The sequence below is a fragment of the Camelus bactrianus genome, chromosome 8 (assembly GCF_048773025.1).
Source record: "Camelus bactrianus isolate YW-2024 breed Bactrian camel chromosome 8, ASM4877302v1, whole genome shotgun sequence".
In the NCBI taxonomy this organism is placed as follows: Eukaryota; Metazoa; Chordata; class Mammalia; order Artiodactyla; family Camelidae; genus Camelus; species Camelus bactrianus.
In genome coordinates, this window is record NC_133546.1 from 39,043,104 (window position 1) to 39,056,948 (window position 13,845).

The following is a 13,845-nucleotide window of genomic DNA, read 5'->3' on the forward strand; positions in this document are numbered from 1 at the left end:
AAAAAAAAAAAGAAAGAAAGAAAGAAAAAAGGATGAATCTTAAAAACACAATGTTGAATTAAAGAAGCCAGACATATACAAGTGCAAACAGTATAATTCTATTTGTGTTCAGCTGTGTTCAATTTGTGAAAAGTCACCACGCCGTATACTTAGGACAGGTGGACGTGTCTATTTCTCTATGATACTGCAGTACAAAGTATGTTTTAAAGTTATACATTAAATGTATAAAAATGGTTGCCTATCAAGGAGGAAATGAGAGTGAATGAATGAATTTCAAATGTATGGTTTTCAAGAACTTATCCCTGAAGATTACCAAAGAATTTCTTAATTTTATTAATGAATTTTAGAAGTTGAAACCTTTTGCTTTAGGGCTTTTTTTTAAAGAAAACTTATGGCAGAGAATGAAATTCAGTAAGTAAATACATATGTCTTATTAATATAAATTAGGGTAATTCAATTAAAAAAATTTTTTTCTATTGAAGTGTGGTTGATTAACAATGTTAGTTTCAGGTGTACAGCAAAGTGATTCAGTTATACATATACATACATATATATATATATTTTTTCTTCTCAGATTCTTTTCTACCATATGTTATTAAAAGAAACTAATATAGTTCCCTGTGCTATACAGCAGGCCCTTGTTGTTTATCTATTTTATTTATAGTAATGTGTGTCTGTTAATCCCCAACCCCTAATTTATACCTCTTCACCATTTCCCCTTTAGTAACCATAGTTTTTTTTCTATGTCCGTGAGTCTGGTTTTGGTTTGTCAATAGAATTTGTATCATTTTTTTTCCAAAATGATAATGGGTAATTCAATTTTAATACTTCTCTCAAAGTGAAATTAATATATAAGAATTATGATGGAGAAGGTAATTTGTCTTCATGCAATGTTTTTAAAATTGCCCCTTTTAAGCCATTTTTATCTTTAGAACATAGTGTTTATCTCCCTTTACTTTTTCTTTTCTTCACATTTCAACCTCAACACCAACCTTTCCAAATGTTGTCGAATGTAATCCCGGGCACTTCCTGCTGGAATGAGGCATTTTCCCCCCAGAGCAACCTAAACAGATTAGAAATCACAAAATGCTTCTGATTTTAATTCCCTGCAGAGAGTTGCTGGTAGAATTGTTTTAGGTTATCCTGGTGACATTTATTAAGATCAGAAGGTTCAGAGATAAGACCATCAGAAATGTTTATTTTACTTAACTATTTAGGTCCTCCCACACCTGCTCGGCTCAGTGACCCTAACCATCCTGTAATTGCCTGTATTAATGTTTAGTGGATATGAGGCAGGAATACACCAGTTTAAAGAAAATGGATGTGATTTTCTTTTCCATCAGTTTTCATGGATGATTCTAATTCCATTTAATGGATAAAATGAAAAGAATTTCACTAATTGAGTTGTGTGCTATGTCTGAGTGTATTATTAGCACATAGGAAAGCTTTTACCAGGGACTGATTTTACTTTCAGTATTATAAATCTAATTAGAATTACAATTTAACCCACAAATAATATTTTGTAGCTTTCAATCATTTCTGTTTTGGGAAAAAAAAGATGATAATTTTACAAAGAAAGCCAACGTAAATTTTGCCCTTTTGTGTGATTAAAAAAAACAAAACAAAACAAAACCAACAACTCTCCAAACATCTAGCAGCTGAATAATTTCTTACTGTGTCATTGCTTTTCCTTTGAGTTTTAAGCCAAAACTGACCATCAAATGTTTGGAAAACGACTTACTAATATATAATCAGAATGGTGTCCTTTTTTTAATAAATTGCAAACTCATTCCTATGACAAACTCTTTCTTTGTGTATCCTTAACTTTTCCTAATTACTAATTTTTGCTGAAACTGAACCCCGTCTCATAATATTGGGTTCCAGGAGGCCCCATCAGACTTGCTTGTGTGTGTACATATATTGCACAGTGAAGTAGATACTCATGTGTGTAACTCTTCGTCCTCAGGACGGTCAATGAGGAAGAAGCCAGAATCATGAGTTCTGCAGTTTACTGAAGCCCCATGGAAAACCCTACTGCAGTGGCTCTGCAAAGTTCTGGTTAAACATTGCCCCAGCGTTTGCACTGCTCCGTCTGTTGTTTTTACACTAAAGACTCAGCCCAGGTTGGAGGCAGTATTGACTTTGTAATTAAACCATTTTACCTTCAGCATTTTGTAATCACTGCATTTAAAACCATCTGTTGTGGTGAGAAGGTAAACGCTTTTTTTTTTTCAAGGTAAAGAAAAAAATCTACAGTGAGCTTCTTTTTTTCTTTCAGAGTTCTGATTTTAGGTCTTTGATTTACTCACATATCAGTAGGAAAAAAGGAGAAAGTTGTCTCTGTGTGATGGAAAAGGAAGCCTGTCATAGAATTCAAAATAAATGCAGATGAAAGTACCTTCTTACCTGCTGCTCTTTTTCAGTGGTATATTGTTTCCTCTTTACATGCCAAGTTATTATTACTTTATTAAAGGGTGAATGGGGTGATAGTAAAGAGAGATCTGGCTATACTTCCTAGGGCTGGAAACCCTTCTTGCTGACTTGCTGCGATGCTGTAGGACTGAAAGAGTGGGCATCTGCCAGGGGTGCTTATTACAGGGAGTAAGCACCACAAGCCGGATATTCAGGGAGGGGAAGGTATTTTTTTAAATAAGTGGCTTATGAAATATATTGGCTTTGTAGTGATGTAGAATCTACAGGCCTTGCCATTCTGTTCCCAGGAAGAAGAGGCAGAAGAGTGACCTAATCTGCACTCTCAAACCTCATTAGAGGGCGTGTGGTCACCCCCACCCCTACCCCCACACCAAGGGCATGGGGGATGATTCAACTACCATGAACTACTTTGCGTTTGGGAAATGTAGCAAAAGGAGTTTGAAGATATGAACTTTGGGCCCCAGTCACGGCCTTGTCACTCTTTGCTTGTGAACTTGAAGTTACTTAATATCCATAACCTGAGGTCCTCTCATCTACAAAATAGTGAATCTAAAGTCACTGTGTTGTCGTGGGGTCTTTATGAGATACCGTGATAAAGTACCTGGTACAGTGCCTGGCATGTAGGAAGCACAATGAAAATAACATCTCTATCTCAATTAATTGAGCTACCTGAAAACAAATTCTTAAGGCATCTCACTATTAAGTTTCAGTGTAGTTTGTCAATCAAAATAACCAGATATGTGGTTTAATAGTGGACTTTTAAAGCAATTTTGTAATTCTGTTTGGTTGACATCTATTATATGTGTCCATTTAGGGAGAGAAACAAACTGGGAAATAAATGCCAACTATCATAAAATTCAATATTAATCGAAAGCTTTTTTCTTTTCTTCTTCCTTTTTATTAAGTAATTTGGAGATTTTGAGCAAAAGGTCCAATTCAGAGATTCCTCCTACAGAGCCCTGGGTGAGCCAACGGCAGCTGACCATCAGCTGGGACGGGGCGTGTCACTGGGGTGAGGAGGAGGAAGGGTGGGAGGAACAGGGCACACTGCCAGCCCCGGGCAGAACTGTGTGATCTCAGGTAGCAAGCTTCAACTTCACAGCGACTAGCTCTTTTGCTTACGCATGTGTGACTTTGGGGGAACCCTGCTAATGTTTCCAATGCACAGTTTTCTCATCTGCAAAATGGAGATAACTGTAGTTCCAACCTTACAGAGCTAAGGTGGAGACTTCCAAACGGCACTCACATAACCTTCTTAGCACAGTGCCCGTCACACAGCAGACGCTCAGCAGATTTAGTTTTTGCTGCAAGAGCCCCTCAATTACGTGATGACTGCCTATGGAATGCTGGAATTCAACGTAAGAGAGTTGTCATTAAGGTCATGAAGGTTCAGAAACAGTTCAGAGCACCCAGTTTTTCTTACAAATTTGCTCGTCCTCTGCCAAACTTAAGGATTGTTTTTTTTCCTTTTATGGAGTTGGTATGACTGTATTAATAGGAGCTGTTATTACCATGCTTATGGCAGACAGCCAATAGGTAAATGACCCTTTTTACCGTGAAAAGGAAGATGAAGAGTAATTTACCTGTAGCACACTGTTCTAGGCACATAGAAATTACTTAGGGACTGTGCAGTCAGTCGAGTTGTATCATTGATGTAACTGATCCTTGAAACCATGGATGTGCGAGACTGTTTATACAGTGGTTCCAATTAAACATGATATAGAATGACCGGTGAAAACGTTATAAAATTTCATCCTATTTATGTTTAGGAAAAGAAGCTATATATAATTTTATTTTCATTTGTTATGATGAGCTTATGACAAGTATTTATAATACAAGCATACTTACAGTAATTTCAAAAAATTCTGTTACCTATGAAAAGTATTGCATAAACTCATAATCCAGGGGCACATTAGGATACGTAACTGTTCTAATTGGTAGAAAATTTATAGAAAATATGTTAAAAAATATGTAGGCTTGAAAAGGAACTAAAGCTAACACTAGGAAAATAATGTCAAAGAAGTGGAAATCATTTTGGCAACCACAGGGATTTCTAACTGCTTGAACATTCTGCAGAATAAAAGATACCCTATTTCACATTCCACAGTCACTTCAGAAAGCAATACTTTCTAGAACCCTGAATATCATAGGGGAATTTCTGTCTTCCTTAAAGCTTACTCTGGTTTACAATCCCCTTGGGGTAGGAAATTCCTCTAGGCTGAGAAGTAGGTGCTTTTGTGAATCAGCCTCTAACCTCCCACAATAGCTTAGATCAATGGTGCCCCCTTGAGCTATGCACAAACTCCTCTCCAAGCATGGGAAGTTGGAAGTGGTAAAATGGAAAACCTCAAAATCCTTCTGAAAGGAGAACTGTGTGGCCAACACAAATTACAGCCTAAAGATCAGTCTGATACTGTTTGGGGAATTATAAGTAATCCTTTAGATTTTTATGTGACTGTATTAAGAATACGCTATCATTAGCCTTTGCCCAGTTCAGATACTTTTCTTGCACTTATCAGCGTTGATAAAAGGAGGTAAACCAGATGTGAGAGGAAGCACGGGAACCCATCAGCTGTGCATCAGCCACCCGATTGTTCTCCGGCTGTGCTCATCTGGCCTGTCAGCCAGTCACGGAGGCTGCAGCTTTGATCTCAGTCTCTCTGACTCTGTTTGACAAAGGCAGTTGTAGGTGCTCTTCATGGAGACAGCCGATTACAGACAATACCGCTCTGAAGAAATGCTATCTTCTAGCCGTGGACACACTGAAAGCCATCTCTTTACTCTGGGATATGCTTGTTTCAAGGAGTCCCAGAAATGAGGCGACCATGGAATGAAAGGCATCCATTTGTCCCAGTTACAAAATCTCCCTGAAAGAGGCCGAATTTAGCAGCAACATCTAAGCAACGATTGCAAATGTCATAAAATCATACAGATTCATTTCGAGGAGCAGCTAGAAAGGCTTGATGTTGTACTCAAGCAGCTAAATTAATTCCGCCTCTTCCCAGAACATGAGCACCTGAGTTGTTAAAAGTGAGCAAAATAATAAAATCAGATGATTGAGAGCTAACTTTGCAGGCATGTGATACAAATCTTAAAAACCCATGTTGAACTTCGCTGTCACCGTGACTTAGGAAAGAGATCCTGATTTCACTCTGGCCAATAACTGCACAACGAAAAAGGCCATTTTAACAGTTCAGTAATCTTTGCTACGAGGTATGTGTGGTTTCAAATTGTCATAAAGTGCAAAGTCTTTTTCTTTGCCTTTGCTGATGTCAAAAGAATGGACTTTGAGTTTTATCCTCACATTTAGGTCAGTGCCTTGCACGGTGGTCCAGTCCCTTCCTGTCTCAGCAGCACCCGAATGTCAAATAAAATGGTGTTGCTTTCCAGTCACATTTCTTACATGCTAGACTGGAAAACCTTAGTCTTTAATCTTTTAAAGTTAATGAGTAAAACTGAAGCCCTTTCTCAGCTTCTCTTTCCTTTAAAAATTGAAAGAAGTTTTTTTTTTAAAGCATAGTTGATTTACAATATTGCGTTCATTTCGAGTCAGTGCACCTGTCTTTAAGGCAGGCGGTCTCCTGCACAGACCGACTTCACTCTAGGGCTGGCTTGAGGTTTCTCACCCCATCTCTTCATTCTCACTCCCCTCATTATTCAAATTTGGGAGCTACCTCCAGGAAACACATTCTCCAAAAACTTTTCCTTGTCCAAATTAAATAGCTATCATTTTGATTCTGGTTTTAGTTGGAAAGGCACAAATCATCTGCTTGAGTTTAATTTTCATCTTGCCTTTGGCAATTGCAACAATATCTCAATTTTACCGTGTGCATATCTTCAGCTAATAGAATGCCTATCATTTCCCCTTGATCTGGGAGAAATGAAATGGGATATTGCAAAGAGATTCCTTAAAAGTAAGGCAAGTATTCAGGATTTTTCTGTCCACATATCTGGTCCATCGAGTTCAAACAGGGCCTGCTCTGTGGCAGAAATCTCTAGATAATACACATTAGCCCCTGGTCACTAGCAAACGATTCAACACTTTTGGGGATCATCACTGTAACTACACTTAATGACCAACTTCTAAATCTTGATCATGTTGACATTATAATACAAAATGTTTTATGTTTTTCTAATTACAATAGTAATCAATAGAATTTAATTATCAAAGGAAATCATTAAACAGAAAGTCCGCTGTAATTTCCCCACTCTGTAGATTTCCTAGAAAATCGTTATTAACAATTTGAGGCCTAAGTCCCCTCCCTACCATGTTCTTACTTATTTTCATACCCCACCAAAATGTATGTTTTCGAGAGAAATGTGGGATTATGTATACTAATTTGTAATCTACTTCCCAGTCTCTACCACATCATGATGTTTCCATGTTTCCATGCATTTCAGAAGATGCCTAGGTTTTAAACTCATTTTGGAGGGAAATCCCCCCCCCCTTATTTTGTAGAGTGTCTGCCTTCAAAAATATGTAAAGTAACTCCAAATATCTACCAAATATGTTAAGCTCAAATGGAAAGCAAGAAGATATTGTTTAGTGAATATCTACTCCTCCGTAAATGATAGCACTTCCAAAGGCTTAAAGAATCTGGAGGAAGGCATGAATTCTCCCGTTCTTCCTACAGCTGGGCCAGCTGCAGAGGTGGTTGTACTGATCCCTGCAGGTCCACATCCTACAGAGAGTCAATACAAAGTCATGAGGAATGAGTACTCTCTGGCTCTCTTTACACAGTCCTTCTTCTCAGCCCTCACTCTTTTCTTCTTCACTTCAAACCCAGCAGCTTGACTTTTTTTCTAGGTACATATTCCATTACATTTCTTATTTTAAAATTCAAATTTGTTGCAGATGATGATTATTTCCATTACAGCAAGAGTCAATGATTTATTGTGAGCCACTTTCATTCCATTTAAATGTCCCTTAAAGAAGCTGAAAGCATGGAACATGCTTATATTCAGATGATAAGGAAATTTACATGAGAATTTCTATCTTGTCTGAAGTCTTCTTTCTGTTTCTCTCCTTTTCTCTCCTTTCTTTGTCTCACTGTGGCAACCAGGGCATAAGGGCAGCTGGAACATGTGGCTTTTTATTTGATCAAGGGTAATGATCAACCAAGGCCAGAGGAAGGTAGGTCAGCTTTCCTAGTTCACTTGCGAAATAGAAACTTTTTACGTGCTCTCCAAGTGTGAGTCCATCTGTGCCACCATTAAGAAGGAAAAATCTATAGAAATAAACGGGCTGAATGCAACAGGAACTGAATATTTAAAGGTGATTTGAATATGTGTGTGCAGGGACTGCCGCGCTATGAATGCAAGAGTGTCCTTTGCTCACTTCTGTGACTCAAAAAGCAAGAGATTGACTGTTTTTGTTGTTTGCTTTGCTTATTTTAATTTTAGTTTTCTCCTCCGGCATCATTATTTTGGTTTTAGCATATCTTTTTGAGATTTTAAGCAGAGGGCACAATTCTCAGGATTACATCCAACACCAGGGCATGCCATTGTTCTCTGCAGTATGTGTTTTCTAGTTATAGTTTCCAGAACAAATAGTATTCATTTGTGAAGATGATAAAGGGGAGAAATTTATTCCACAGCTCCCTGGGTGTTTGCCACTCTAACATGTTTCTCCCGGCACTTGAGGAACATCTACAGTATCTTGGAGTTTCTATTAATTCTGAATATTTTTCAGCTACAAGCTATTCATATGATGTTGATACCTCAGATTTCCTGAGTTTCTGATGGAAAACTTATTAAGCACCATGGAGATTCTAGGCCATTCTGATGCTGCAAGCTCCTTTCTTGCCCCATTTGATTCTTTATGCTGTTTCTGGAGCTTAGCACTGAGATTTTAATTATTAGTAGTCTTCTCCGCAAAGACAAGCACCAGAAAACAAAATGATTGTTGTTTGGTTGTTGACCCTGGAAACCCTATGTTACCACCTCTCAGGATAATCGTGCCTGGAGCTTAAGTATAAATGTTGGTTGACATGTTGACCAATTACTTCAATAGAAGCTTCTAGAACTGCTATTGGAAGGTAGTAGCAATTGGTTGTGGGGTGAAGGCAGAGGGTAAAAAATTGTCTTGTCAACTCAGAACTTCAGAAGAGAAAGATGGGAAAAAACAAACAGGAGATGGTTACTGATAAAAAGTGAGATTACTAGGAATGAATGAGGAAAGATAGAAAAGGGTGAAAAAGAAAAATTTTATATTCATAAAAAGACAAAATATTATGTTTTCAGCTTGTAAGAACTACCACCTCTAAGCATAGTCGAACAGGTCCCCCACATTTCTAACCGTCTGTCTTCCCGGTCACACTTGGAGGTGGAGGAGTGAGTCTGAGAGGGGGGCTGGCAGTCAGGAATGGGGTAAAAATGCCTACTGTGCATTTTACTTGGTGATTAAAAAGCTGAGCATTTAATATCTGCCTTTAGGTGAGCTTACATGTGTCTATGGCTTGTTATTGCTCTATCAGAACTTCACCTAAGGACCAGGAAAACGATACATCTTTCTGTGTTCTCTATATAGGTGTGTGTAATGCAGTGGTTTAAACCTACCTTAATTCAATTCAGGCAGTCAGGGAAGTCCATGAGATGTTCCCATTAACTTGGAGGTCACAGAAATTTCCACTTTATCATGCAGATTTTGTGGCTTTGTTGCTTTAATATTGAGATTGTCTTTCGGATGAGGGAAACCTTATCACGAGGTAATTTTATTGCTGATGTAGTGATTAAGAAAGAAGTACACAGCCAGATAGAGAACTCTCTCTGGCTGGCTTCTGCTTTCACTCACCAATCACCAGTTCATTTCATTTTCCTCCTGCCAGGATTTTGCCCGAGAACTTGGGAGAATGAGGCTTACAAATGGATGGGTCATGTTGCAGATCCTGCCAAAGTAAGTGGATAGATAATAGCATGTAAATAGGGAATGTCATGGTAGGGCTGTGAGAAAAAAAACCAACAGTAACAATTAGTGCGCCTCACTGACGCAGCAAAGCCTGGATAAGGACGCCTCTTCCAGTATGTCGCGCCACCTGTTAGCGCCATCTCTTCTTGCCTTGCATTCCGTGTCTCCCTCTCTGTAATTGTTTTTCTGTCGTCCTGTAAGTATGCTTACATTTTTCCAAGTCAAAAAAAAAAAAAAAAAAAAAAAAAAAAAAGATAAAGAGCCTCTTTTTAACCCCGCTGGGCAGGTTATTGTCTCATTGTCTTCCTTTTCTCATTTCCCAATTATAATCCAATCTAAACCTGGACAAGGTGGCTTTTGCTCAGAACTCTCCACTCAAACTGCTCTTGCAAAGCCCACCAGCCTTCATATTGCCAAATTCAAGATATTTTTTAAACGTTTTCTTATGGAGCATTTCTGCTCTGTTTGTCTCTATTGATCATTATATATTCTTGATACTCTCCACTTCCTTGACAGCAAATTGAAAATTTCCCCCTTTTTTGCTCCCAGCTTTGACCATCCATCTGCTTTGTGGATACCTTTTCTGTGTCTCTGCCTTAACACGATTTTCTTAGGGATCTTTTTTTGGCCCACTGCTCTGCCTAGTCTATAAATTCTCCCTGGGCAATGATTTTGACGCTTACAACTTTAACTAACACCGTATCTTAAGACCATCAAGGGCGTATTTCCAGCCTTTATAGTTACCCTGCATTTTAGACCAGAAATAGGTCAGTCCAAGCATACCTCCAAAGCACTTCAAAATTAATGTGCATAAAATGATTGTTTCTTCTCACACTTCGACTTTATCTGCCTCACAGGGACACTACACTTCCTCCTTTGCATCACCTTACACCCAGTCTCCCAGATCAGCCTTTTTCTCTCCCATCACTCTTACCCTTATCCCCATCCTCCACATCCAATTAATCAAGTTTTATATTTTCTTTATTTGTAAACTACTGAATTAATCACAAGCATTAAAGCTTTAGCTATTTTTTTAAGCCTGGAATAATGCAGTATCTTTCTCACTGATTATACAGATTGTAGTCACCCAAGGAATTCCAGGCACAGCTCTTGTGACACACAGGGCTTCCTCCCATGAGTTACTTGTACTGTGGCAGATTCACAAACATACAGACTTGACTCAAAAAACCCAGTCCAAGCAAAAGCTTGTCTCATTAATATAACTTAGAAAAGTCCTTGATTGTTGGACATTGTTTGCACGGACCTTGGGTGGAAAACTGGGTTTTATTTCTTCACAGGGCTGTGCAGAAATATGCCTGAATCATTCCTTTTATATAAGGGAATGTGTGATGCATCTATCTTTGAAAGCAGAAGGCAGATGAGTTGCTAGGCTATTGAGAGGTGTGTTTGCATGGATAAATAATTTCAAGGGAGAAAGCCATGTGTTTATAACCTCATCAATATTAACTGAACTTGAAAGAATGAATGGTGACATTGACATGGTTAGGGAATCATATCATGGCCCCACAGTGCCTGGAATTTCACAAAGCATGGGTATCTTATGGCTTCTAGCCTCAGTTCCATCCTACTTGCTTGTGTTCCCCTTTGTGCACTGTGTCCATCGTCTCTTGCCCAGAGTAATGTCATATCCTCATGGATATGTGTGCTGGATATCCATGTTTCAGAGCATTTTTTTGGCATTCAGGACACCAAGGCTGTTTCGTGATTGTCTATCTTAAAAGAATCGTAAAGCAGTTTCTTCTAACATTCAGCATGAATGAAAATGTAAGATGTTAACAAATAATTAAAGACAATTTAGGTGATACAAACAAACTTTTTTTAACACCTCATGAAGTGGACCGTCTCCATTCTGAGAACTGCAAACTGAGAAGACAGGAAGCTTTTATAGGATAAAGAATAAAAAAAAGAGAAGTCAGTACAGAGCTCAGAGTTGGCTTAGCATTTAGTGGTTGGCTAATTAGTTATACTGCATTTCTGGTCAAGCAGAAGATTTACAGGGACACTAAAATGATCAAAGTTTCAGTTTGCTGACATGGTAGCCTGGACAGAAGTGATTCCATTTTGGGATTAGAAAAGGAAGCAGGATTAAATGTTGATTTCCCTCCCACCTTATTTTGCATTTCTGAGCTTCTTTTGCTTTTGTAATTAGGAAAAATACTTCACTTTCTGTAAAGGAAAAACATTCTTCTCCATCTTATCTAACAAAACCATTTATTACTGCCTAAGTGAACATTTGCTAATGAGATGTAACCCTTTAATTCTCAATAGCATGTATTTTATTCTACTTACTGCTGTACTGCTGAGCTAACATGCATGGGGAAAGTTTTAATTTTTAAATCTGAATAGACTCTGCCTTCTTATGGTTTATTCTTCTCTAAATTATGAAATAGTTAAATATACTAGAAAGTACACAGAATAATATAATAGATGTCAATGAACATATCATCAATCCTTAACAAATGTATAACATTTTGTCTTATTTGTTTCACTTAATTTTTAAAGAAACAAAGTGTTTAAGGTATAATTGAACTTTATCCAGTCTTATTCCTTTGCCTCCCTCCCCAAAGGTAATCATTATACTGAAAATAACATGAACAACTCTCAGCCATGTGTTTTTACTTTTACCATATATGACTACATAAAAAATTAACAGTTTTGTTTTCTGGTTTTAAATTTACATGAATTTTCATACTTCCTGCAGTTCTGGGCCCCTGTTGGGTGACAGTGATTGTCGATACAGCTTGGCTCTGGCCCTGTTGTGTTATTTGGTGCACAGCATCTTGAGCAATGGACCCATTCTGAACGTAAGGGTGTTTATTACATTCAATTTTAATTGAACATGTATTTACTGTGGGAGTACACCAACAAACCTCACAATTGCTTCAGCCGTCCCAGAGTTTACAGTCTAGTTCGGGGACAGAAAAATAACATGATAAGTGTCATGTTGGGGAAGTATAGGACGTAAAGGGAGCATAGAGGAGGGACACTGACCTGTACTTTGGGGTTTCAGGAGTTACTTCTTAGAGGATGTAACATTTATACTGGAAGGTTGAATAAGAATCAGTCAAACACAGGAGAGACAGAAGGAAGAGGAAGAGAGTTTACTGCATGTATTAAATTCCTGTGTATTGACTTTTTAAATCCCAGCCTTAGACTCGGTTAAGCCTCTATCTGCCTAGCCGTCATTGAGATCTATCAAGGTCGATTTCCTCAGTTTTTCAACATCACTGTGTCACACATGAGAAAGACTTCGTAACTGGAGCCAAAATTTTCCATTAAATAAGGTTTCCTTCAGTGTTGTTTGTGTCAAATGCTAATGTCCTGAAATATTTTAGAGCCATTAAATCTATTGATTTTTATAAGCATTTCATCTCTGTTGATCATCTATCATTCGTATTTTTACACTTTCTAGTTTGACTATAAAACATAAAGGAAATCCCAGTACCTACACAGTGATAACTTTCAACATCTAAAAATCTTATGAAGCTTCCAACTGCAGACAAAGTTCTGAAGAGCAGATACACTATATTGATTAATATTAGGTCCAAGCAGGAAAAGGGAAAAAGCCTTAGACACATGCTAACAAATTTGAACCTTTTTCTGAGGTCAAAGAGGAGCCAGAGAACAGTTTTGAGCAGCAGTGCAGTTTAAGGATGCTCCCTCCAGAAGTGCTGGAGAAACCAGTGGAGCTGGGACTAATGCCATAATCCTGATAAGAGATGAGAGTTTGCACTGGGGCATTGCACCCAAACAAGAGGAGGAGAGGATGAGCGCTCAGAAAGATAACTAGAAAGGATGGAGTGACTGGGAGAGGGGGCAGTGAGAGAGAGATACAGATGACTTCCAGGTTTCTGGCTTCCACAGCTCTGTAATACTGAGAGGGAAAACATAGTGAGAACACAACGTGAGAACAAAGCAAACGGCTCCTGGCCCGAACGTGCTGAACTTCAGGCACCTGCAGAACATCTTGGAGGAGATGTTCAATAATAAACAACTGGATATTCAAATCAGTAGCTTGGGAAAGTCCTTTTGGCTGGCATAAAGGTTTTCCATACAATCATAATACAGAGAACAAAAAGCATCTTGTCCCTAACTTTGCAGTTATAAAGGCATTAGAAATGCCCAACACGTTAATGATTGCTGATTACAAATTTAACCATTTACATTTTAAAATACGAATTGAATTGATTTTTAACGGGGAATAAAATTAATCAATGAAAAATATTTTCCTCCTAACAGAACTTTTCAAAGAAAAATCTCATATTTTTATGGCTACATATTATAGGTCTGAAAACAAAGACAATCAGATTGAAATAAACATTGGTGATTTCCTCCCAGAATTATCAGGATTATTGATTAATAGAGGAAGACTCTTCACTATTGTATGAAACCAGCAAAATATGTATAAACACAAATTATTTTAAAATATTGCTTGTAATCATGTTTTCATATCTAACAATCAGACCATACTGTATTGTATGGGT

General features: G+C 37.9%; 1 long non-coding RNA gene across 1 annotated transcript; it reads left to right on the forward strand.

Moving 5' to 3' along the window:
* The first annotated feature begins 7,612 nt into the window (after positions 1–7,612).
* On the forward strand, positions 7,613–12,287 carry LOC141578475 (uncharacterized). Its single transcript, XR_012508861.1, has 3 exons — positions 7,613–7,708; positions 9,261–9,328; positions 12,063–12,287. It is a non-coding gene; the product is annotated as an uncharacterized LOC141578475 (long non-coding RNA).
* The last annotated feature ends 1,558 nt before the right edge of the window (positions 12,288–13,845 follow it).